The following is a 26,112-nucleotide window of genomic DNA, read 5'->3' on the forward strand; positions in this document are numbered from 1 at the left end:
TCCTGGCGAAATCTAAGAGGATCCCGGGCCACCAGTAACTCTTCTTTCCCAAAAAAGTACTTTGGAGGCTTCGGTCCACCGAAAAATGTCACCTGCTCGATGGAAGATCTTGAAAATGTCGTTTAGCGCGATTCATGTATCTCTCAAATAAGTTTTTTTTTTATTTTTGCATTGCATAGGTGCGTGGATGTACTTACAACCCATCTAGTGTTAAGTGGTTACCGGAGCCCATAGACATCTATAACGTAAATGCCGCCCCCCACCTTGAGATATGAGTTGCCACCCCCCACCTTGAAAAAGGTCGTGATACCTACCCATGCGGACTCACAAGACGTCCTACCACCAGTAAACCTTCTTTGATTTACATTAAAAATGATGTGGATGTTTTTTTTATACCACGATTTTATTTCTACTTACGGAAAACCATTAACTATTTAAACATACATGTGTTTTGTTTTATTTTATACTCGTAATACAATAAGCTGTTGTCGACATTACATGTGTACAAGTGATTACAGAATACAACAAAACAATGTAAGGAAAATACAATCATCATCATCCTCCTGCCCTTCTCCCAGTCACCTGTGGTCGGCGCAGCATGTTTTCTCCTTCCATACTCCTCTATCATATACCATTTCTTCGCTCACTCCCCTCTTACACATATCGTCTTTCACGCAATCCATCCATTTCTTCTTAGGTCTACCTCTTCCTCTATATCCTTCCACGTTCATAGTTAGCACTTTCTTACCAACCTCATTTTCATTTTCATTCATCTTCATTTTCATTGTGAGAAAAATACAATATAATAAATAAATAAATTTTGGGGCTAAGTTCCACAAGTTCATTGGGTCACCTTCAAACTAGGTTTTCTTGTGCTATGGGAACCGGAGATTGATACAAATAATTATATTCGTTGAAATATATACATAATAATAGATAGGTATTAAATACCTAGAGGTAGAGCAATGAGGGTATTGAACTGGTTGCCCTCGGCGCAGAAGTCAGTCAATCAGTCTCACTAGTTGATTGAAAACTGAAGAACTTGATTAGGAATTAAACATAAAATGTATAAGATTGCCCGTAGTTTCCCTATAGATACAGCCCACTGAGTTTCTCGTTGGATCTTCTCAGTAGGTCGTGATTCCGATCTGGCGGTAGATTCTGCGAAGCACAGCTCTTGCTAGGGCCAGTGTTAATAAGCTCTCTCAGGTTGAGCCCGTGAACCCGCCTGGAATAGCTGGCTAGAATAGCCCCTTAGGCTACCAACGAATAGGTACAAAAAAATCAGTAAGATAGTGATAGGTTATGGTATAATTATAATAAGAAGATTCACAGAATACTTGATCCTGCCTTCCTCGGGCTATGCGGTTGAAGGTTCAATTAGTTTGAGAACTAATTCGGATCTCTGTCATTGTTTTGCTTCACCCTTGAATTGAATGTCTATAAATGAATCGTATCCTTTAAGAATTATTGATAATTTAATACAAATACAAGCAGCGTTTAAGAAAAACAGCTAAAAACAAAAGGATGTTTCTTAGCGCTTTTGTGCTTGAATGTACCGTTGCCATGACAACGTGATCGATTGATGAAAACTGTTGTCGACTCGCTCCCTCGTACGCGGGCGCGTGTATAATTGTCTCTTTCATCGGTGTTGCCTACATAGCCTGATAGTACGGTAAGTACACATTGCATTTGCGACTCCGAAGTTGAACGTTTTGCGTGGAGGCAATTTACGAAATTGGCTGGTTCAATTTAAGTTTTTATATTCTAGTATTCTTTATTAATGGGCACGCGAATACGATTCAGGAGGAATTGCCAGAGATGATCTTGTCATTTCGCACCACCTACTACGGGAGCTCTTTTTTATGTAGGTGAGCGAGCAAGGGCTCAACCAGGAGAGGTTACTAGCACTAGCCCTAGCAAGAGCAGTAGTTCGCAGAATCTACCACCGGATCGGAAACGCGACCCACGGAGAATATCCGGCGAGAAACTCAGTGAGCTGTGTCTGTGGGTTGACCACGTTTTTGCCACGCACCATTATGCTTTAGCAAGAATTTCCTTCCACAGTTACTACCTTATCGTTATGACATGTCCTTTTTCGAGGTTTGCGGAGACTACATAGCGGTAAGCAGCAGCTGACTTTGGCATTGCTAAGCTTTATGAGTGACGGTGAGCACTCTAAATTGGATGGGCCAATAGCTCGTCCGCCTATAAAGGCAATTTTAAAACCCTGAAATTTGTATTCATCTAGAGTAAAACCTTTTTTAAGCATGTTTTTTGTTATTGCTTCGCCAATTTCGTTCTGCAATATTTACGTGAAGACTACTAAATACTGTTACGCCGGTAAGAGTAACGTCATATATCGTCGAATAGCAAAAGGAATATCAAAAGAATTAGTAAAATTGAGAAAGCTCGAGAAGTTCAACGCCATCTATTATAAAACAATGGAAACACATACTGAAACTACTCGACCTGTCAAGAATGTTCTCGGAAATTTTAGGCATGTCGTATCGATGACAAAAAGGCAGTTGGTAATGTTCTATAAGTTCTACATGTCTTCTTAATGTTTAATAGAGACTTAGTTTGTATTAGTGGTTTTGCAGTTGTATAGTTGTGTTGTTAGATAAATTAGTGTTTCATTTTTTTTTATCTATAACAGCAATCATTCTGAGGTTTTTTTTTGTCACTATACACTTTTACTGATTTCAGAATTGCTTCATCTTCTTGCTTTTACACCGTATCATGTGGGATCGGAGTAACGTATCATGATTATTCATGATACATGGGGTTTTTACATGAGCTTTACGACCGGCCTGCCCGACATCGACTCTCCCTTGGGTTATAATCCCCATATATCCATTACAGCGTGGCAAAGAGAAGAACTTACTCTGTTTCATCTTTCGATGGTTTGTTTCGTTTCCTCCATTTTTGGTTCTACAATTGGCATTTTATTATTAAAGACATTTAAATAACTGTTTTTATCTGGAGAAACTCTGATACAATAATATTTATACTGCAATGGACTACGTCCTGCTAACAATATTCAGACTGAAAATTGAACGCACATAATTATAAACAATAGTTATATAAATACTTACTATACAATATACGTGTAATTTTGAAGCATTTTTTCCATAATTTTAATATGATAAATGTGAAAATGTGTTGTTTGTTGGTTTGCCCTTCTTTCACGTCGAAACAAAGCGATTGAGGTTTTTTTAAAGTGATAGTATTAGGTTAGGAAAGTTAATAGGAACTTGCTACCAATCGATCCGAAAATACATAATTATTACATTGACTATTTTAATCGATTAATAAATGACAAGAGTGCTTACTCATTATAGCAAAATCTTTTTGTTAATTCTGAAACAATGAACATTGTCGCAAAAGTAAGTATTACTGCCATCTATGAAACATAGCAGCGAACTAAAGATATAATAAGCGACATCTCGTGTTAAATTAAATTACTAGTTTTTTTAATTACACAGACTCGTTTTAGAAAATAAAACAAATTTTTTTAGACAAATATAAGTGAAATCAATTTTATACGTGTCCAGTTTATTTAAAATTAATTTCCTGTTTGTAAATATAACAAATTTACGATGATTTTCGTAAATAGCGCCACCTATTGTATTTATTTCGCACTAGCTTGTCGTGATGTATTTTTTAGTTTTGTTATTATTTCATAGGTGGCAGTGTCAAAAGCTACCAGCTTATTTCACTAGAGGCCGCTCTTTATTACGTGTGACAACAATTTTTTTCTGAATCTCATAGCTTTTTGCGTCGTTAAAAACAAATTATTTAAGTAATTCGAAGGGTGAAAGCGACATTCACTCAATACGCGACATTAATCTTCGTAATTAAAGGTGCTTTTTATTTGGTATTAGCATCAATATCATCATATTTTTAATTGATCTTCAATAATTAAGTTTACTCCATTCAAATAGCTGAAGAAATTGTTATTGAATTGTATAAAATGAAAAATGAATTTCATGAATACCAGCCCACTGAGTTTCTTGCCGGATCTTCTCAGTGGGTCGCGTTTCCGATCCGGTGTTAGATTCTGCAAAGCACTGCTCTTGCTAGGGCCAGTGTTAGCAACACTCCCGGTTTGAGCCCCGTGAGCTCACCTTCACGTCAAGGAGAAGCTGAAATAGCCTCTCAAAGCTATCAGCACAGGTCTGACAGTTCACGATTAATAAATAATAAAGTCTAAGCTACAATTGTTACTGTTAAAAACGATAAAAAGAAATAGCTCACAGTCATGAATCGAACCATATTAGTGGTAATTGTTCAGTTTAAAACCTCCATAAAACCTTTATTTGTTCGATTCTACGACTTTCAAGAGGTTTTATGGATTATTTATTATTGAAGTGAAAACTTCTTTAGAATCGTTGTGATTTCAAACCGGATGCAACGGAAAAAACGACAGGTAAGAGACACAAATACAAAAATATGTAGGATGAAGCCGGCAAAGAATGAGACAGAAATATACATACTATTTAATACAGCGCCATCTGTGAGATTTTTTAATACTAACGTGTGTATGAAAGCTCTTGTAGTGAATTTTAATTTAACGTGAAATTAAAATATCAATTCACAGAGGGCGCTACCTTACAATTATTTACTAATGACAAAATTTTACATATACTTAAGACGTTTAGGATAATTGTATTTTAATTTTGGAAGGTTTCACTTCTACCACGTGTGAATTGCACACATGTTTTTTTTTTTTATTCTCTTGACTATTCGTCTCCATAAATCACTCGTATGAGTTCTACCACAGTTTAAAGGGGTAAATACTTAGACCTCATTCTACCTCAGACTCAGAGAGTACGTGGAATATCGAGTGTTCTTTTAGATCACTTTTGCTGAAGAGCCCTCTGCCGAAGTGTGTAAAGAGTATGTTTTCGACTTCTACAAGGCGTATCAACTTTGTTTGTATTATATTCACTAAGAAAATCTTTAATATTATCGCTTAGATTCGATCCTGTGTTGTACCTTAGAACTTTTAACTCAAGGTGGATGGCCCATTTACTTTGTAGATGTCTATGGGCTCCAGTAACCATTTAACACCAGGTGGACTGTGAGTTCGTCCACTAATAAGCAATAAGCCGATGGTCTTGAGAGACCATTTCAGCGTAACCTTAACGAGTAGATGAGCTCACGAGGCTCAAACCTGACGACGTTGCTAACACTAATTCTAGCAAGAGCAGTGCTTCGCCGAATCTACCACCGGATCGCAAACGCGACCCACTGAGAAGATCCGGCGAGAAACTCAGTGGGCTGTGTCTGTGGGTTAATTTACTCGTCGAGCCCTTCGTCGCAAGCGACGGGTTCGGCGAGGACGATGACCAGTGCTTGGGGTACCTAAAAGCGCTGTTAGTGGATCGGGAGGATCCGAAATGACGTGTATAAATGTAACCTTTCCCGTACTGACTTTTATAGGCAGCGGCAGTCGACCATCCCATAAAAAAAAGGGTGCGTGTACTTATGTACGCGCGTAAGAAGTTATACTTTATTTTTATTAAATATATTTCTTTTTTTTAATTTAAATTTTAATCAATTTGAAAAAAAAATCGATTAAACAACATCCTCAAACACGCATATTGGACATCCCTTTTCTTGACATCGTATAAATTCTGTAATTCTCGGTACGGTTCAGAAAGATTCGAAATTGCATAGTCAATTAAAGTGTAATTAATGGCGTAGGTAGTCATCGTGGTCTAAAGGATAAGACGTCCGGTGCATTCGTATGAAGCGATGCACCGGTGTTCGAATCCCGCAGGCGGGTACCAATTTTTCTAATGAAATACGTACTTAACAAATGTTCACGATTGACTTCCACGGTGAAGGAATAACATCGTGTACCTAATAAAAATCAAACCCGCAAAATTATAATTTGCGTAATCACTGGTGGTAGGAACTCTTGGGAGTCCGCACGGGTAGGTACCACCACCCCGCCTATTTCCGCCGTGAAGCAGTAATGCGTTTCGGTTCGAAGGGTGGGGTAGCCGTCGTAACTATACTGAGACCTTAGAACTTATATCTCGAGGTGGGTGGCGCATTTACGTTGTAGATGTCTATGGGCTCCAGTAACCACTTAGCATCAGGTGGGCTGTGAGCTCGTCCATCCATCTAAGCAATAAAATAAAAAAAAGTAAACATAAATAAAAACGTTTCAATGTTGCTCATTAAAATTTTGTAGGCGTTAAAAGGTGGTTATTTACTGAGACTTTTTCAGGGGACTTTTCGGAGGATCCCGAGAAGCTAAATCCAGTGGCTTTGTTTTATTTTCCCACATTTGTGCTTGTATTGTTGGGTGTTTCACTTTAATTTTTATTTTTATGCGAAGGTCGACTGCCGCTGCCTATAAAAGACAAATTAAATTTAATTTTGTCAATTTGTGATTCCGAAAATTTACAGAAATCCTTCATTAAAAATAAACTATACAGGATAGGTGATATGTTACTGCCATCTACAGGAGCAATGAGAAACTAATCGAAGCGAAGCCATCTAGTGGCCGACGCCCGTAAACATTTTTGTTGAGTGCTTGAGTCGTTTATCTATAACTAATTTATGTGTAATATCTATGGTACCAAGCTAACTTGTTCGCGACATAAAAAATTAAGAAAACCTGTATAAAGAAAATACAAGCTCAAGATCGATTTGGAAGAATATAATATATATTCTCACTAAAATGGTGATCATTTATTGAGATTTTTTCAGTGGACTTTTTGGAGGATCCCGTGAAGTTACGTCCAGCGGCTTTGTTTCATTTTCCCACATTTGTGCACTTTCACAGATATTAAACAGTAAAATAAAATAAATCACACAACCTCATTCCTCGCGTTCCCGCCAAAAAGTCCAAGAATTAACAAATAAGACATATATTGCACAGATGATTAGGTAATCGCATAAAAGCATTGCGCATGAATGCATTGTGCATGTCGTCGTGGCCTAAAGGATAAGAAGTCTGGTGCATTCGTGTTGAAGCGATGCACCGGTGTTCGAATCCCGCAGGCGGGTACCAATTTTTCTAATGAAATACGTACTCAAGAAATGTTCACGATTGACTTCCACGGTGAAGGAATAACATCGTGTAATAAAAATCAAACCCGCAAAATTATAAATTGCGTAATTACTGGTGGTAGGACCATTTGTGAGTCCGCGCGGATAGGTACCACCGCCCTGCCCATTTCTGCCGTGAAGCAGTAATGCGTTTCGGTTTGAAGGGTGGTGCAGCCGTTGTAACTATACTGAGACTTTAGAACTTGTATCTCAAGGTGGGTGGCGCATTTACGTTGTAGATGTTTATGGGCTCCAGTAACCACTTAACACCAGGTGGGCTGTGAGCTCGTCCACCCATCTGAGCAATAAAAAAATAAAAAAAAACTAATTTAGTGTTACAAAAAAAAATAACAAGAACTTAACTCCTGTTTTAAGTTCCAGATAATTTGCCCGAAATGTTTTCACAAAAGCGCGTAAAGTTCTTAATACCGCAATTTAAGCACAGGGCCCGACACGATTGTGGAAACGTTGGAAAGTTTCATGGAAGCTCGCGGCCTATTTCGCCTTTATGTTTAAAGCTCATTTTTTGCAGTAAAACGTGGTCGGATTGACTTGTGACGCATATTTTTTTAATATAATATATATCGAGGGGTAAAGGCTATTTGGCTTAAGCGACATTTTTACAACTTTACAGGAGAGCCATTTAAAGTTAAAAAAATTGGAAAAAATATCATCTATATATTAATACGTGAAGCAAAAACTTTGTATCCCTTTTTATGAAAATTGCGCGGACAATGCACATTTTTTTTTTTAATAATGCATAAAAGATACATTAAATCAATAAAGAAAACATCACACACACTGCCATGTATTTGACACAACACATATTATTATTATTATATATAAATATACTATTTGTTTATTGTCAATTGTCAAACTTTTGTTAGTGTTTAAAGTCTGTGGTCAAATTGAGAATAGATGAATGTTGTTTATCTTTATTATTATTTAGTTTTGGCGAAATCTGTGATTATATTACATAAGTACAATAATAATGTTTAAACATAAAATTTCAATTGATTAAAGTCGAATTTCGACTTCTGCGGGACCACTAGTAACAAAAAAACTTCTTTAGCTATTTGAATGGAGTCAACTTAATTGAAGTTCAATTGACAACATCGAACTGTTGATAATGATACCAGCGTAAAAATTAAATAAGTTTGTATGGAGTTGGAAAGTTTGCCTACGTTTGCCGCTAGGGGCGCTGTTCCAACTCCATACAAAATTGAGTTAACTTTTACGCTATCGAGAACGTTAAAAAACTCGCACTAAGCACACAAATAAAACCACAATTTTTTTTTTATTTTTTTTTATTGCTTAGATGGATGGACGAGCTCACAGCCCACCTTGTGTTAAGTGGTTACTGGAGCCCATAGATATCCACAACGTAAATGCGCCACCCACCTTGAGACACAAGTTCTAAGGTCTCAAGTATAGTTACATTGTAATCTTTTAAATCATTTATCTTTGTATTCTTTCAAATCTTTTATCTTTGTAATTAATTACAAAGATAAAAGATAAATGAAAGATAAATGTCGCGTATTAAGCAAAATGTCGCTTAATACAAATAACCTTTCACCTCTCGATATATACTCGTATTTATCTTGTTTAGATAAAAGCTAGTTACCAGACATTTGTCGGAGCATTCCTAGAGATTGGGTTCATGGATTTAGCTAATCCATTTTCGTTGTGTTCGTAACTGTCAGGACAATGTTTGCGTGATCTTTCATCCCAAGATACTGTTAATATCATAGATTTTGTTTAAACACGCTTTACACGCATACACACAAAGTACAAGTGTGCTTAGTGAGAGCTTTTACTGGTGGTAATGTCCCGGACTTCACTTATGCATAAAGCTTTCGGAGCCGAGTCAATTTAGCGTTTAGTTTTAAGATAGAATCCATATTAGTCATCAACAAGTTGGGTGGTAAGGCGTCTACTAATTGTAATAAGGCTCTACGGGTCGTATAGCGTATTTTACTCATGGTAGAGGATCTTGTGAGTCCGCACGGGTAGGTACCACCATCCCGCCTATTTCAGCCGTGAAGCTGTAATGCGTTTCGGTTAAGGGTGGGGCAGCCGTTGTAATTATACTGAGACCCTAGAACTTATATCTTAAGGTGGGTGGCGCATTTACGTTGTAGATGTCTATGGGCCGAGTAACCACTTAACACCAGGTGGACTGTAAGCTCGTCCACCTATCTAAGCAATAAAAAAACTTTTTAACGTTTATTTATTTATTTATTTATAACTTCTTATACTCTTCTTCTTTTTCTCCACCTTATCCCACTATGTGGGGTCGGCACAGCTAATTTTTCTCTTCCATTCTCTTCTATCAGCCGTCATCTCAACACTCACTCCTCTCTCTCTCATATCGTCATTCACACACTCCATCCATGTCTTCTTCGGTCGACCTCTTCCCCCTCTACCTTATAACTTCTTATACTAGAAAGTATAAAGGCGGACTTAATGCCATAGGCATTCTCTAACAGTCTACCTTAGGGGAGTGCAGAGATGAAGCTTGGTACGTTCTCGATAGCGTAAAAGTTAACTCAAAATTGTATGGAGTTGGAATGTTTGCCTACGTTTGCCGCTAGGGGCGCGGTTCCCCGCCCTTCAAACCGAAACGCATTACTGTTTCTTTTGTTCTTTACCTTATCGTTGGTAGCGTAAAGGGCTATTACAATTTCACGCGGACCGGTAGGTAAGCTCACGGGCTCAACGTGACAGATTTGCTAGCATTAGTCCTAGCAAAAGCAGCACTTTGCAGAATCTACCGAATCGGAATCACGACCCACGGAGAAGATCCGGCAAGAACCTCACTAGGTAAAATCCGTATCAAGAATTGACAAGTTTTCAAAGCGCTTTTGATGTGATTATATTATCTTATATCGATTGAATCAATGAACACCGGTTGCACGCACGAAAAAGTGTCACGTTCCGCCTTATGTTAAGCGTGCAAGTGAGAGCTCGGAACAAGCGATAGAGAGGCACGATCGGCCCAAGCGTTGGCTTGTGACACAATTATCTCTCTTCTCGCGTGACGTCAGAGCTAGCAGTTCAGATAGTTCTGCTACTGACGTTATCACGTAAAACTATCGTCCGTAAACCGACATTACAGAAAACCAATAATTTTGTGTTTTTTTTTTATTGCTTAGATGGGTGGACGAGCTCACAGCCAACCTGGTGTTAAGTGGTTACTGGAGCCCATAGACATCTACAACGTAAATGTGCCACCCACCTTGATATATAAGTTCTAAGGTTTCAAGTATAGTTACAACGGCTGCCCCAGCCTTTAAACCGAAACGAATTACTGCTTCACGGCAGAAATAGGCAGGGTGGTGATACCTACCCGCGCGGACTCACAAGAGGTCCTACCACCAGTAAAATTACCAGTAAAACACACCAGTAAGTATGCTGGGGGTATAATTCGTGGTAAACTGATGTATGGTCTGTGATATAGATTCTGTGGCGTCAGTCTGTAGCTCTGGATTTCAAAGCCATGTCTCAAGCGAAGACATACGGCTTGTCATGCTTAGAGACTTCTTTAAAGTATTTTAGGACATGAGCCTTGAGCTCATATGCTCTTCGATGCTTCTTCTCTTTAAATAAAAGCACGAAGTCGTATATATAATAACGCAATAATTTTGCGGGTTTGATTTTGTTATTAACATCCACAATTGTGTTTCTCTCATTCTCATTACTGACTGGCAGGCACAGAATTCCGAACATACCGTTCGGGGTCATACAACTGTTCGCTTACACGACCGCATGTTCGTTGCAAAGCAATCTGTATTCGCACATTAAGGACCACATTCGAGAAATGTGACGTAACCCTCATTGAAAGAAAATCCGTCTGTATCTTCGGGAGGGTTTTATCTTGGCGCGAAATACCCTTGCGACCCGGCTTAGGGAAACAAAACGGGTCCTCTGTGATATGATATGTCCTTGTAGTTTTACAGTCGCGAACCGCGTACGGCGTCGCTTAGAATACTCCGCAGTTAACGTCTTCTTCGATGGTAAAGGTGATGCGAATATCGAATCCAGCACTGACTACGGTCATTTATTTACAAAAAAAAAAATTTTTGATCCTTACGGGACGTTCAACAGAAGTGATAATTTAAACTAATATAAGTTGAACTACTGAATACTGAAATTGTTTAACTTGAGAAAAGCTGAGACCTTAGAACTTACATATCAAGGTGGGTGGCGCATTTATGTTGTAAATGTGTGTGGGCTCCAGTAACCACTGAGCACCAGGTGGGCTGTGAGTTCGTCCACCCATTCAAGCAATAACAAAATAAAAAGTTATTACTTAAAATTTGTGTATATTAATATTATAATATAAGGAAGATTGTAACATAAATTGAAAAAGATATATAAATATTTAGTTAGGATTTACACACGTTCTCAGTACCGCTGCCGTATGCGTGAGAGAAAGAGAAGCCAGATAGACTGGCGTCTAACGTAACGCGTTACGAAGCGACTTACTGTCCCTTAAGAAGTTATCGCCTCAAAAAATTGTCGTCACGGGTCGCCCGGCATCTGCCGGGTTTTGAAGTTACACATTTGAAGTTACACATCTGTGTAACTTCAAAGTTGAGGGTAGAATTTGTGATTGATGAAAAACAATAAAGCGATGTGGAGCTAAACGAATTATGCTTGTTGACTTTCTCAAGGAAACTTATAATAAATAATAGCTTAAACTACATAAATGCTACTAACTTAACATATTTTATAACTACTGATACCATGCACCCCACGCTTTTTTACAATAAAATCATTTTTTCTTTTCCGTCCTATCGTCAAAGGTAGTATTATCGTCTGTCTTCGTTTTCGGAAGCGGTTTCCCAACACCCGGTATACATAATATATTGACGCTTGAAAGGCAAACGTGACTAAGCGACAATGCGTGAACCTTACAGTAGACTAATTTAAAATTGAAATAACTGAAAAAAATTCTATTTTAACGAATCTAGCTGTAGGATTGAAATGATTTTAATAGACCTAGAAATATATATTTTTTTGCGCATCGGTTAAGATTATTGCCTATCATTTATGTACAAAGCAGTTATTGTCGCTTAGTCACGTTTGCCTTTCAAACGTCGATATGTAATTTTAAAAGGTAGCTCTAATGATAAGTGTACGTAATATGTTATTTCAAGGGATTCAAATGAAATTACTCGCAACATTTATCGTGCGGATCTCACTTGATTTGGTAACGAACTCATTAAGTCAAGTCTCTAGTGACCTGTCGTTAATTGTACGATGATTTAGCGCAATGTAAAGATGAGAAGACGAGATAAATTCTTATATTATATGATTTTATACAAACGATTTGTTATGTATTTAAACTATATATGTATTATTTGTTCTGTAAACTTCGTGTTTATGTGTATTAGTCGTTCCCTAGTAGTCGAAATTCGACTATAACTAATTGAAATTATAAGTTTTTATGGTTCTATTGTCTTATACTTCTATAATCACAGATTCCCCCAAGACTACATACACTATATACAAATAATATTAAAGACGAGCGTTATTAATTTATTCTCAATTTGACCACAGATTTTAAACAATAACAAAAGTTTGACAATAAGCAAGCTATATAATAAATATTATGTTTGATGTATGTTATTATATTATTATGTGTGTTGTGTCAAATATATGGTAGAATGTATAATGTTTTTTTTTTAATTAATATAAAGTACTTTTTATGCCTAATTTAAAAAAAAAATAGCTTTCTGCACTCCTTCTCTATATTCTCTATAAGTGTGGGAATTTTCATACTCGTTGTCCTCCGTCCGCGCAATTTTCATAAAAAAGGGTACAAAGTTTTTGCTTCACGTTTTTTTATTTTATTTTTATTGCTTATATGGGTAGACGAGCTCGCAGGCCACCTGGTGTTAAGTGGTTACTGCAGCCCATAGACATCTACAACGTAAATAGGTTTTTTTTTATTGCCCTCCTAGGCAGACAAGCATACGGCCCACCTGATGGTGAGTGGTTACCGTCGCCCATGGAATTGGGCAGAGCCAAGCCGCAGCCTACCGCTTAATACTCTCAACAAGCCTCGTTTGAAGAAGCACATGTCATAGCGCTCGGGAAACACCGTGGAGGGGAGCTCATTCCATAGCCGGATGGTACGTGGCAAAAAATACCTCTGGAAACGTACTGTGGATGACCGCAGTGGCTCCAGGTAGTATGGATGAACTCTACTTTGGTGGCGGGCGGTGCGATGGTAAAAACGAGATGCCGGTATCATCTCGAACAACTCCTCAGAGCACTCCCCATGGAACATACGGTAAAAAAAACAGAGGGAACCGAAGTCCCTCCGCAGACCCAGAGGTTCCAAACGATCCGTGAGGAGGGGATTATGGACAATCCGAACGACCCTCTTCTGTATGGAGTCAATTGGAAGAAGCTGGTATTTAGGAGCCCCAGCCCAGAGATGGGAGCAGTACTCCACGCGAGGCCGGACTTGTGCTTTATAAAGTAAAAGCCTTTGTCCAGGCGTGAAGTACCGCTTCGCTCTATTGAGGACCCCCAGCATTTTGGACGCCAACTTGGCTTTGCCTTCCAAATGACTCCGAAACTGGACATCGCTCGAAATGTCGACCCCAAGTATCCCGATTTTGAGATATAAGTTCTAAGGTCTCAGTATCGTTACAACGGCTGCCCCGCATTTCAAACTGAAACGCATTACTGCTTCACGGCAGAAATTGACGAGGTGCTGATACATACCCGTGCGAACTCACAAGACGTCCTACTACCCAATTAAAATCATTGAATACATTTAAGTTCTCGGGTGCATGTTGAGATTAAATCGATTCGGCCACAAATGAATCATACCCCAGTCACCTCCGACTAATTGTAAAGTTGCAACTAAATTATCAACGCGATTCGATTCTGAATCGCTAGCTATAAATCGAGTTAAAGTCTCCTAGTAGAAGTTTCGGAACTAGACCGCGTTTCGCATACAAACTCCGCTGTGTTTCGAGAAACAGTCCACCCGCACAGATGCAGTGAAAATTAATGTAGTTCCGTGACATACTTAGAGTTTTTATTGAGTTGTAGAGCAAAAATGCTCACGGGTCGTCTGGTTTTATGTGATTATTGGAGCTCATAGGTATCAAAACGTCAATGCAGCCATCATTGTATTTATACCTTTTTTTATAAGGGATTTTATGACCTGGTAACTAAGACATTTAAGTTATATCTTATTTCAATTTATATTCTTATTTTTATGAAAAATGATAATATGGAGTGAAATGAAATGAAATGAAGATGATTAATTTGAGACATTAATCAACTGGGATGAAATTAAATGAAATGAGATGAGATGGGACGAAATAATATAATCTCAGTAAAATGGCGGTCAGTTACTGAGATTTTTCAGTTGACTTTTTGGAGGATCCCGAGAAGTTACGCCCAGCGGCTTTGTTTCATTTTCCCATATTTGTGCACTTTTACTGACATTAAGCCGTGAATAAACCGCCGTTATTACACATTTAAACCCGAAGAAACACTAAATAGACAAAATAAAACAAATCACACAACTTCACACCTCGCGTTCCCGCCAAAAAGTCTATTTTTACCTTTCTGATTTCAAGATGTTGTCAACAGTCGATTCTTATTTATCTATTCCGTGATTGCAACCACTGAATTGCAACTTTAATTGAGGTGACACCTGTCATGTACTTATTGTTTAATTTGTCTATGGTGATCACTTTGTTGGTGCAAATAAATAAATAGATAAATAAATAACTGCGAGTTGAGAAAGGCTATCAAGACCACGTGCTAGCAAGCGCAGTGTGGGACGACCATTTATCAGATGTAGCGACGACCTGGTGAGAGTGGGGTCACGTTGGATACAGGTGGCAACGGACTGGCTGGTCTGGAGACCGATTGGAGAGGCCTGTGTCCAGCAGTGGACAGGCTGAGATGATGATGATCATGGCATTATTTCCGATGTTTCCAATACTTTTCAGTTTTCGTGGTCGCATGACTACGGTCGTAAAAGTATTTTTAATTATTTCTACGTTCCGCGAAAATAAAAGAAGTGTCCGGTCATCGTTCTCGTCGAACCCGTCGCTTGCAACGAAGGGCTCGGTTAGTAAATTAACCCACAGACACAGCCCACTGAGCTTATCGCCGGATCTTCTCAGTTGGTCGCGTTTCGGAGCTGGTGGTAGATTCTACGAAGCGCGGCTCTTGCTAGGGTTCGTGTTAGCAACATCGTCAGGTTTGAGAACCCCCAGCTCACCTATTAGTTCGGTGAATCTAGAACAACCCCTCTAGGTTACTAGAATAGGTTGGAAAAATAATAATAATAATAGGAGTGCCATTGTAATGTTCGCGTTTCGGCTTAAGAGGTGGGCGGGTTATAAAATTAAATTGAAACTTCGAATCCGACTCCATTTAGGGCATTAAATGCGGAGCATCAGAATTATGGCGAACTGATTCGCGGGCTCAGCTGAAGCATTTAAACGAACGTTCTAGAACGTAAAACGTCAATCAAACCAGTAAAATGTCGGCCAGTAAAAATGCGTGATGGACAAAAATCGAGATATTACGGGTGCAGTCGCGTGAATGGATTGAATTCCGTGAAAAAAAACCTCGGATTATGTTCATGGCGGATCTAAATGTGTAGCTAGTTCCTCGTTTGGGGATCCTTAAATTAGAAAGTATTGGGCTGTTAAAGTGAGCGGTCAATAGATTTTCTTTTCTTTCCTTTTTTTACCCTACCTATGCCCTAGCCTTGAGAGGCTATATCAGCTTCTCCTTAGCGTGTAGGTGAGCTCGCGGGGCTCAAACCGGGTGTGTTGCTAACACTGGCCCAGTGCTTCACAGAATCTATCACCGGATCGGAAATGCGACCCACTGAAAAGATCCAGCGAGAATTCTCTCCGATGACAACCAAAACAGACCATGTTAATAAAGACATGGTATTATCATTATGATTATTATCCTTTGCCATTAGAGTTTTTATTGTATCTGCAGGTACCCCCGGCGGGATTCGATCACCGGTGCATCGCTAGATACGAATGCACCGGACGTTTTATCAAAGAACTAACTTCAAAGAAGATTCTTAGCGAACTATTACTCTTTTTCCATTCAGGCCTATCTTCATTGCGCCACACATTGCACCGGTGACCTATAACTCAAGCGTCAACAAATAACTGTTCCAACAAAACACGCACGATCGCTTACGACAGCTATAAACCTTATTAAAACATCACGACGATCGGCTAATATCCATGTACGGAGACATATAAGTAGCGAAATACACTTAAAAGTCCTCACACGATGCTAAGTCTGCAAACAAAGTACTCTGCGCCTCTTGTATTTGAGTGTCCACTTGACGGAAGACGATCTCTCGATATGTCCTTTGTTGAACTCTCCCAGCATTCTTATAGCAAACATTTACAATGTGCTATTTATTTTTGGTATTGCTATAAAAAAAAATACAGAGAAATGAATGTGGTCAATCTATCGATTTAGTATTACTTATATGTATTTGTTTTATGTGTGTGTAATTTTGTATGTATATAGTCTGATATATTATGTATTAGTGTTTTTTTATTATTATTATTATTTATTTAAAATCTTATTAATAACATAAGATATTAAAAAAAGATGTGTGGTGTCGTAGGACACCGGATAGGAACGAAGTTCCTTATTATATAAATATTATTAATTTTAAGTTCTATTCGTTATTATGATTTTTTTATTGATAAAAAAAATACTTTACAAAGTTATCAACTTTATTTTATTTACAATGATTTATAAAAAATATATAATATTAATATACCAAGAAACAGCTATTTATATGAATAATAATAAAAAGAAGGAGAAAGAGAAAGGTATTATACACTACTCGCTTGTGTATGCGACTGTCGCGCCTGCGCACGTCTCATTTAACGGTTTTATTCCACGCACTTTTTTCCACGGATTTTTTCTTACGGTTTTACTATCACATTTTTTTCAGTTCGGTCGCGCAGCAAAATCCCTATCCCCTCCAAGCCTGCCGTAAGGAACTTCGTTCCAATAAAAATACAATTTAAAAAAAAACACTATATAAGATAGATTGCCGCTGATGGCATGGAGTGTTTAGGACTACAAAGTGAGAAATTGAAAAAAAGAAAAAAAGGGATTGTGTATTGCATCAATTAGTAAATTGATTAGACTGTACTCTTCTACCCACTTATGTAAAGCTCTCTCTCTTTAAGAACGGTTAGCTGGTGGATAACTCAATTGTTGAGTTAAGCTCGCCATTTTTTAACTTTGCGTTATTATTGTATTGTATTAGTTGTGTGTACAATAAAGAATAAAGAATGTTTTTGGTATTTGTTAAATCGAAATTATTAGTGTTAATGTTTATGATAATGAAATGGAAATTGCAGAAGAAAAAAACGGATGAAGTTAAAGAAATATTAGAAGGAAAAACAGAAAAGTTTCTTTCTATGGCTATATATTCCGTTGCAATGGATATATTATTATGAAGATATGACCTGAGGAGAGTTGACATCTGATAGACAACTCATGCCAAATTCCTATGCAACATGATAAGAGGATATAATTATTGCGTCTATCTCACATAATGTGGGACACGGAATAAAGAAATACTGTTTATTTTTTAACCGACTTCAAAAAAAGAAGAGATTCTCAATTCGACTGTTTTTTTTTACGTTTGTTACCTCATAACTTTTGACTGGGTGAATCGATTTTGATGATTCTTTTTTTATTAGAAAGCTGACGCTTTCCGTGTGGCCCCATTTCAACTTAGTCCAGTTTTGATAATGGTATCCATGAGAAAATCATATAAGTCTTAAATTTGCATTAAGTACGCGACAAATAAATGAATAACTCAATAACTGAATATCACACCAACCGATTTCGATGATTATTGTTTTTAGTGTATATTAATTTGTTTTGGAATATCAGATTACCCTAAATATTGCATAGTGATAACAAAATACGTAAAATGTACAAGCCATTCTGATCAAGTCTTGTGTTGGGCGTTGGTAATTCACCCCAATTGGAGAATCAGATTTTCGGTTCTCGGGTACAGCAGTCAAAAATATATGCTACGACTATTAAAAAAGCCAAACATTTTTATTTCTAATAAAATTTCAATGAAATCAAAAATTATTTGCGAAATTAGAAATTATTTTTGCAAGTTATTCATTCGTGCAGAGACATATAAATTAACTCATAACCTACCCATTTAGGTACAATTTAAAATGAAAAAATGTCAATGCTATAAACGGCTTAAAATAAAAATAAAAAATCGTAACAACCCTAGGGCTTCTCAGCGGCAGGGCTGTCACAGATGTGTAAAGCATTTATTATAGCTTACTGTTTCGTTGAAACTTACCTGAAAAAAAGAAAACATAAAATTAGTTTATGCCAATTCGCTTGCTAAAAATTTCACACTAGGTTTTCCCGCGGACTCTCCTTTAATCACAAATATACAAAGTTCCCATTTGAATCTCTTAACTGAAAAAATTATAGTATTATCATAATTATAACTACATACTTCGACAGGTTAATCAAACTTTTTTTTATTGCTTAGATGAGTGGACGAACTCACAGTCCATTTGGTGTTAAGCGGTTACTGGAGCCCACAGACATCTATAACGTAAATGCGCCACCCACCTTGAGATATAAGCTCTAAGATCTCAGTATAGTTACAACGGCTGCCCCGTATATATTATATACGTCTAAATATATACATATATAGAAAATAAACGCTCATAGAAAGAGCAAACAAATCTGTTCGTCACGCAATGTATGCCCGAAGTGAGAATCGAATCCACGACCCTCGGCACAACAGTCAGAGCCGCTGACTACTGGACCACCGAGTCAGTCACCTTTCGGATTTTCTAAGCTCACACGCACCCAACACAAGCTCACGAGCGACTTCCGCGACGAAAGAACAGCATTGCGTTATTAAAACTCAAAAACTAATAATAAACAAAAAATGATATTATATAAAATAAAATTTATTATATAAAATGTATTTTTGTTTCTCTTTTTTGCCTTTCTAGGCAGACGAGAGCATACGGCCCACCTGATGGTGAGTGTTTGCCGTCGCCCATGGAATCAGCATGCCAGGGGCAGAGCCAAGCCGCTGCCTACTAGTTTGCATCCAAGCAATAAAAAATAAATAAATAAAGGCATTTAAACACCCTGTATTGCGAAGAACTACCGAATAGAAACTACCATCATATCCATATACCATCATATCCCAGTATACCATCATCATCATCATTATCCTGCCCTTCTCCCAGTCACCTGGGGTCGGCGCAACATGTTTTCTCCTTCCATACTCTTCTATCATATACCATTTCTTCGCTCACTCCCCTCTTACCATTTCTTCTTAGGTCTACCTCTTCCTCTATATCCTTCCACATTCATAGTTAACACTCTCTTACCAACCTCATTTTCATTTCGTCTCATCACATGTCCATACCATCCCAAGCGCGCACTCCTCAGCTTCTCTGTCACAGGTGCCACTTTCAGACTTCCTCTAACATATTCATTCCGTATTCTATCCATTCTCGTTACTCCACACATCCATCGCAACATTCGCATCTCTGCTGCATGCAATCGCCTTTCAGTATACCATTACCATCAAAACTACCGCAAGAGGAAAAATTATCGTGTTTTCATTTGATTTTGTATAAATAGGCTTTTGAATGTGTGTCGTACTTATGTTAAAGAATTTAGCGAAATTTTCACTTGATCCTCGCCCTGTATACCCCGAGACCCGGCATCCCGATCTCTAAGCGCTCAAGCGCCTTTTATCTTATCGCTGGCTTCATAATATTCCCCGGGAACGCGTATTAATACCGCCAAAACGACTTCACTGCATAGCTTATCTTTGAACGTTCGAACAAATCTGTTAATATAGAGTTTTCATAGCATACTATGATTGTGTATAGTACTGCTGGTGGTAGAACATCCTGTGAGTCCTTACGGGTAGGAACCAACAGCTTGCCTATTCCTGACTCCAAGCTGTAATGCGGCCCTGTTTGAAGAGTGGGGCAGCTGTTGTACTATAGATCTGAGGCGTAGATTTAATGTCTCAATGTGGGCGGCGGTATTAACGTTGTTGATGTCCATAGACTCCGATGACCACATAACACCAGGTGGGCTGTGAGCTGGTCCGCACGCACACCTAGCGATAAAAAAAACATATTTGATTAAAAATTAGGAAATGTTTTAAACCATTTTTTTTTCTATCAATGAAAATTTAAGATATAGTCAATGGACATTGTCCTTGTCCATTGACACCGTAAACTACTGGAAGCTTTTAATCATATTTGATCGTGATAACAGAAGGAAATTGCGTACCTCATAGTTAATATTGCGTTAAAAAGAAAAATATAATTTGGTTATATTAAAAAAAAATCTACGATCGAATCCGAGCCGGATACGGTTCGGACCGGATCCAACATGGCCGCCGCGGCTACCGACCGGAAACTACGTAACCGAATTATCGGTTGGAGTGTGATGCTGTATATATCTCTATTTAAAAAACCATTCTAAGTTCGTGTTAAATGAAATTTAGTTTAGATACTACTGATAATATCTTATTGGTTATAAATACGATATATTATATCGTATGTTCCACGAGGAGTGCTTTAAGTAATTGTTTTAGATTATCTCGTCATATCTTTTTTTTATTGCTTAGATGGGTGGAAGAGCTCACAGCCCACCTGGTGTTAAGTGCTTACTGGAGCCCATAGACAATCTAGACGTAAACGCGCCACCCACCTTGAGATATAGGTTCTAAGTTCTCAAGTATAGTTATATCTTATATCTTTCTTACAATCACAACCGCCCACCATTGGAGCAGAGTTCATCTCTACTATTTGGAGCTGTTGCATTCTTGCATCATGCCATCCAGCTTTAGAATAACCAAAATGTTATTATTTCCAAATTATTTTACAGAGTTTCTTTGTGCACAGAAATATAAACGTTATTCAGAATCCATCACCACATTTCACTTCGCATTCATCCTGTAAGTTAACAATTTAACACGAACTCATACGTAACTTTAACTCGCTAAGTTACATTTAAGTTTTGATGGCGGTAACTTGGACCACCGTCGTTACTTGTGCATGAAATTAATGTTCCGAACTTCACTTATGCATGAAGTTCTCGGAGGCATTCAAAATGAGTCAATTTAGCGTTTAGTTTTAAGATAAAATCGACATTAGTCATTGACAAGTTGGGTGGTAAGGCGTCTACTAATGGTAGTAAGGCCCTACCGTTGGTAGAGCGTCTTTTACTCATGGCAGGGCATCTTGTGAGTTCGCACGAGTAGGTACAATCACCCTGCCTATTTCTGCCGTGAAGCAGTAATATGTTTCGGCTTGAAAGGTGGGGGAACCGTTGTACTGTAAAAAGTGTAACTTGGATTTCAGAAGACTGGTGGTGGCATTGACGGGTTGATATCTACGAGCACCAGCCAGATGGGGCGTGAGCTCATCCACCTAAATAAGCAATAACAAAAAGTAAGAATCATTATCATCATTCTCCTGCCCTTCTCCCAGTCACCTGGGGTCAGCGCAACATGTTTTCTCCTTCCATACTCCTCTATCATACACCATTTCTTTGCTCACTCCCCTCTTACACATATTGTCTTTCACGCAATCCATTCATTTTTTCTATGTCTACCTGTTCCTCTAAAGCCTTCCTCTAAAGAAAAAGTAAGAATAATGTTTAGATTAGGTAACCGCGATATTTTAAAACAGCTCATAATGGGTGTATTTTTTTGTTTTCGTATTTTAGCTAGAGCTTAGCTAGTTTGGTATAAATACAGAAAGAACCGAAGTTCCTCTGACAGAAGCTAAGATCTCGAGACAGGAGTCAAAAGAAGCAGTCGAAGAGCAAGATGACGCGTTAGCAGACATCACATGATGCTGCATCGACGGTTGTGAGATGTTCTGTACATCCTTCATGAGCAAGAAAAGAGCTAAAGACCAAGGTTAATGGTGTACCAGATGGTGTGTAAGAGTTCGTCTACTGTGAACTAATTTGTGTAATCTAATCAGAAGAACAGCTGGCTCGTATGTCAGCTAGAACGAAAAAGTTCGCTCCCGAGCTTTCGTCTCATACTTTATCGGTAAAGTTTGTACGATATAAACACTAATGTAACATCGGTTGTATAACGACTTTGTTTACAGGCTCGAGTTGTTCAACTTTATGTTCGAAGTGTGTCCTTGTTACCGTATATTGAAGCTTTCGTAGCTTTAAGCTACCTTTTTTGATATCAAACGTGTTTGTGGAGTGACAATCACTTCTTTGGTTTGCAATATGTGCTGGGTGCATTTTTATATTGTAACCCAAATGGGAGATCCAGATTCTACTCAGGGAACACCGAGAGAGGAAAAGGAGGAGCATCGAAGAGTATATGAGTTCAAGGCTCATGTCCTAAAATACTTTAAAAAAGTCTCTAAGCATTACAGACCTTATGTCCTCGCTTGAGACGTGGCTTTGAAACCCAGAGCTACAGACTGACGCCACAGAGTCTATATCACAGACCATACATCAGTTTACCACAAATTAACAAATTATACCCAGCATACTTACTGGTGTATTTTACTGGTATTTGTACTGGTGGTAGGACCTTTTGTGAGTCCGCACGGGTAGGTACCACCACCCCGCCTATTTCTGCCGTGAAGCAGTAATGCGTTTCGGTTTGAAGGGTGGGGCAGCCGTTGTAACTATACTTGAGACCTTAGAACTTATATCTCAAGGTGGGTGGCGTACGTTGTAGATGTCTATGGGATCCAGTAACCACTTAACACCAGATGGCCTGTGAGCTCGTCCTTTCAACTAGGCAATAAAAAGAAATACTGGGTAGTGGGGGTCTCGTTAGTATAGATCATTTTAGTCCGTACCAATTTCGCAAAATTCATAACAATATCAGATTAAAGTAAAAAAAAAAAAACAATTATCTAGTTGGCGTTCGTTTATCGTTCCATATAAAGCACAAGTCATTTCAATTTAGAATGTTCGCAGCGCCGCTTGACTTTTTCGAAAGAATAATTGATGCATTACACGTAAACTCGGTCGAGAGCGGATCCCATCGGGCTCCGGCTCACAAAGGGAAGTAGGTCAGTGCGAAGGCTTTCATTACGGACGAAGCCGGGCAGACAGACTAGTGCGAGACTCCTATTCAACGCGACGAGAAAGTTTTGCGCTGTTCAAGATATTTGAATTTCATCATGAGCATTCCTGTCTGACGCCATGTTTATTAGATTCGGGTTATTGAGTAGCCAACAGAAAATAATATATGTTACTAGCGATTTATTTTAGTACTAGCGACCCGCCCTCGCTTCGCTTCGGAAACTGTAATTTATTATTGACTTATCCACTATTTAATGGATGTTATTGTACATATAAACCTTCCTCTTCAATCACTTTATCTATTAAAAAAAACCGCATCAAAATCCGTTGCGTACTTTTAAAGATTTAAGCATACATAGGGACAGACAGATATAGGGATAGAGAAAGCGACTTTGTTTTATACTATGTAGTGATTCTCTGTTCTTTTCCCGAATGTGGGTAGTCTTATACGAATAAAGATTTTAAAGTAACTGATATTACAAACTATTACTATTCCGTAGGTGACGATATAAACATCGCGGTAAATATAGTTTGAAGTCGTCGTGGCCTAAAGGATAAGACGTCCGGTGCATTCGTGTTGAACGATGCACCGGTGTTCGAATCTCAGGCGGGTACCAATTTTTCTAATGAAATACGTACTCAACAAATGTTCACGATTGACTTCCACGGTGAAGGAATAACATCGTGTAATAAAAATGAAACCCGCAAAATTATAATTTGCGTAATTACTGGTGGTAGGATCTCTTGTGAGTCCGCGCGGGTAGGTACCACCGCCCTGCCTATTTCTGCCGTGTAGCAGTAATGCGTTTCGGATTGAAGGATGGGGCAGCCGTTGTAACTATACTTGAGACCTTAGAACTTATATCTCACGGTGGGTGGTGCATTTACATTGTAGATGTCTATGGGCTCCAGTAACCACTTAACACCAGGTGGGATGTGAGCTCGCCCACCCATCTAAGTAATAAAAAAATAATCCTCCCATCTATATTCAAATGGCGGCAGAAATGGGTGGGGTTTTAAAAGCCTCGCCACCGGTCTCACGTTACGTCACAACACCACCAACTATATCAAAATGAATCTTCTTATAGTCAATCACGGGTTCGGCTTTATGGCCTCCGCCAATTCCTCTAACTTCGCAGACGATGTACGGAAACTTCCTCGGAGTTTGCACGATGGGTATAAATACAAAAATGGCCTCCTAATTTATTCTAATCCGCACGATGTCCTCGGAAATTGTATTTCAATGATTTGGTGATCCAAATCGATTGGGGGCGTGTTAAATTCGCGTCAAAATAGGGAATTTGCGAAATTGAATCACAAGGTATTCTAATTTGGGAGGTTCGTCTTTGATATTATTCAGGCATGCTCACAATTAGGTACAGCGTGTGTGGGCGAATCAATATTGCTTATCTATATCTATCTATCTATCTATCTATCTATTTATATATATATAGGTATATAAAAATAAATTGCTGTTCGTTAGTCTCGCTAAAACTTGAAAACGGCTGGATCGATTTGGCTAATTTTAATCTTGAATTATTTGTGGAAGTCCAGAGAAGGCTTAAAAGGTAAATAAGATAATAAGAAGAAAAATAAATATGAAAATTCTCGGAATTAAATAAAAATAACAATTTTGTTTTTCCTTTGATGTGTCCCCCGTCGGACGGAATCCTTTTGTTTGTTTTAAGTTTATTTTATACAAAAGTTTAGTTCTTTATTTATCGATTGAGGTACTACAAAGTCTGCCGGGTCAGCTAGTTGATTTTATAAAATTGGTGTTTCGAATTATTTCGGTATTACAGTATAGTGGTCCTGGTGGATTGCTTGCTCTCAATAAGAACTTAAAACACCAATTTTTAAGAATATTTTTTTTGTGGACTTTGTTACAATCTTATTTTGTCAGAATGCTTATCGGTCGTGAGCATGCGAGAGGTTGTATGAATATAAAATTTAAACACAATATGTTACGTACATGGTAATTAATGATTATTTTATTTTATTACGGTGTTTCCCGAGCGCTATGATGTGTCCTTCTTCAAACGAGGATTCTGGAGAGTGTTTAATGGCTCAGCATTGCTGACGTCCATGGGCGACGGTAACCATTCACCATCAGATGGGCCGTAACCTCGTCTGCCTAAAAGAGCAATCATTTTTACTTATTGTGAATCAACGTAATATAATCCAATTAAATGAATTTTCTTGTTGCTTCAAGGGTTTTATCGATAGTTTTCTAGAATACAAGAGTACATAAATGAAGGTAATATTAATTCTCCAGTTTATAGAATGGAGTCGGAGAATTAAAATGTCAATATAGTCCGTATTAGTCAATACCAATAAATCCACCAACGCTTTAAGCATGTTACGTAATGATCTTCAGAAAAGCCGTATAAGGTCATTCGATGTCACTTAGAAAGAGTAATGGCAAGCTTAATGATACATTTAAACCGACAAATTCAATTCATAAATTAGTAGGTACTGTAATATATTCGAAAAATACATCTCATTACTGTAACTGGTCAAGCTGCATTTGGCATGAGTTTTAAGACAGGTAACTTTAACTTTTTTTGGGCTGGGACCCGAACCTCTTTCTAAGTTCCCGCTCTTAGGTGGCACGTGTGATATGCTTTCGGTGACTGACGGTAGTAAGTGCTATGCTGGAAGATAATAGAGGTACAACTACTAAGCGACTCCTCTGCACTCTCGCCCGACACCGGATCCCAGCTGGAGACAGAACCTGGGCAATGTAGGTGGAATAAAACGCGCAGATTTCCCCAAATATGCTCGGCTGATAGAGTCGTTGAGGCAATAATCGAAGATTCTACGTCTATCGCCTCGGCACGGTAGACTGCCAGGTCGGCCCAGGTTATGCCGGTGGTGACACAGAACACCCCACTGGAA

General features: G+C 38.4%; 1 protein-coding gene and 1 long non-coding RNA gene across 2 annotated transcripts in view; one reads left to right on the top strand and one right to left on the bottom strand.

Annotated features, from left to right (window-relative positions):
* LOC101742362 (synaptotagmin-7) overlaps positions 1 to 26,112 on the bottom strand; it is a 419,529-nt gene that overhangs the window by 106,043 nt on the left and 287,374 nt on the right. The gene's annotated exons all lie outside the window — the stretch shown is intronic.
* On the top strand, positions 14,749 to 17,409 carry LOC134201041 (uncharacterized). The gene is made up of 2 exons (XR_009976190.1): positions 14,749 to 14,918; positions 16,072 to 17,409. It is a non-coding gene; the product is annotated as an uncharacterized LOC134201041 (long non-coding RNA).

This window comes from Bombyx mori, chromosome 23 (assembly GCF_030269925.1).
Source record: "Bombyx mori chromosome 23, ASM3026992v2".
Lineage (NCBI taxonomy): Eukaryota > Metazoa > Arthropoda > Insecta > Lepidoptera > Bombycidae > Bombyx > Bombyx mori.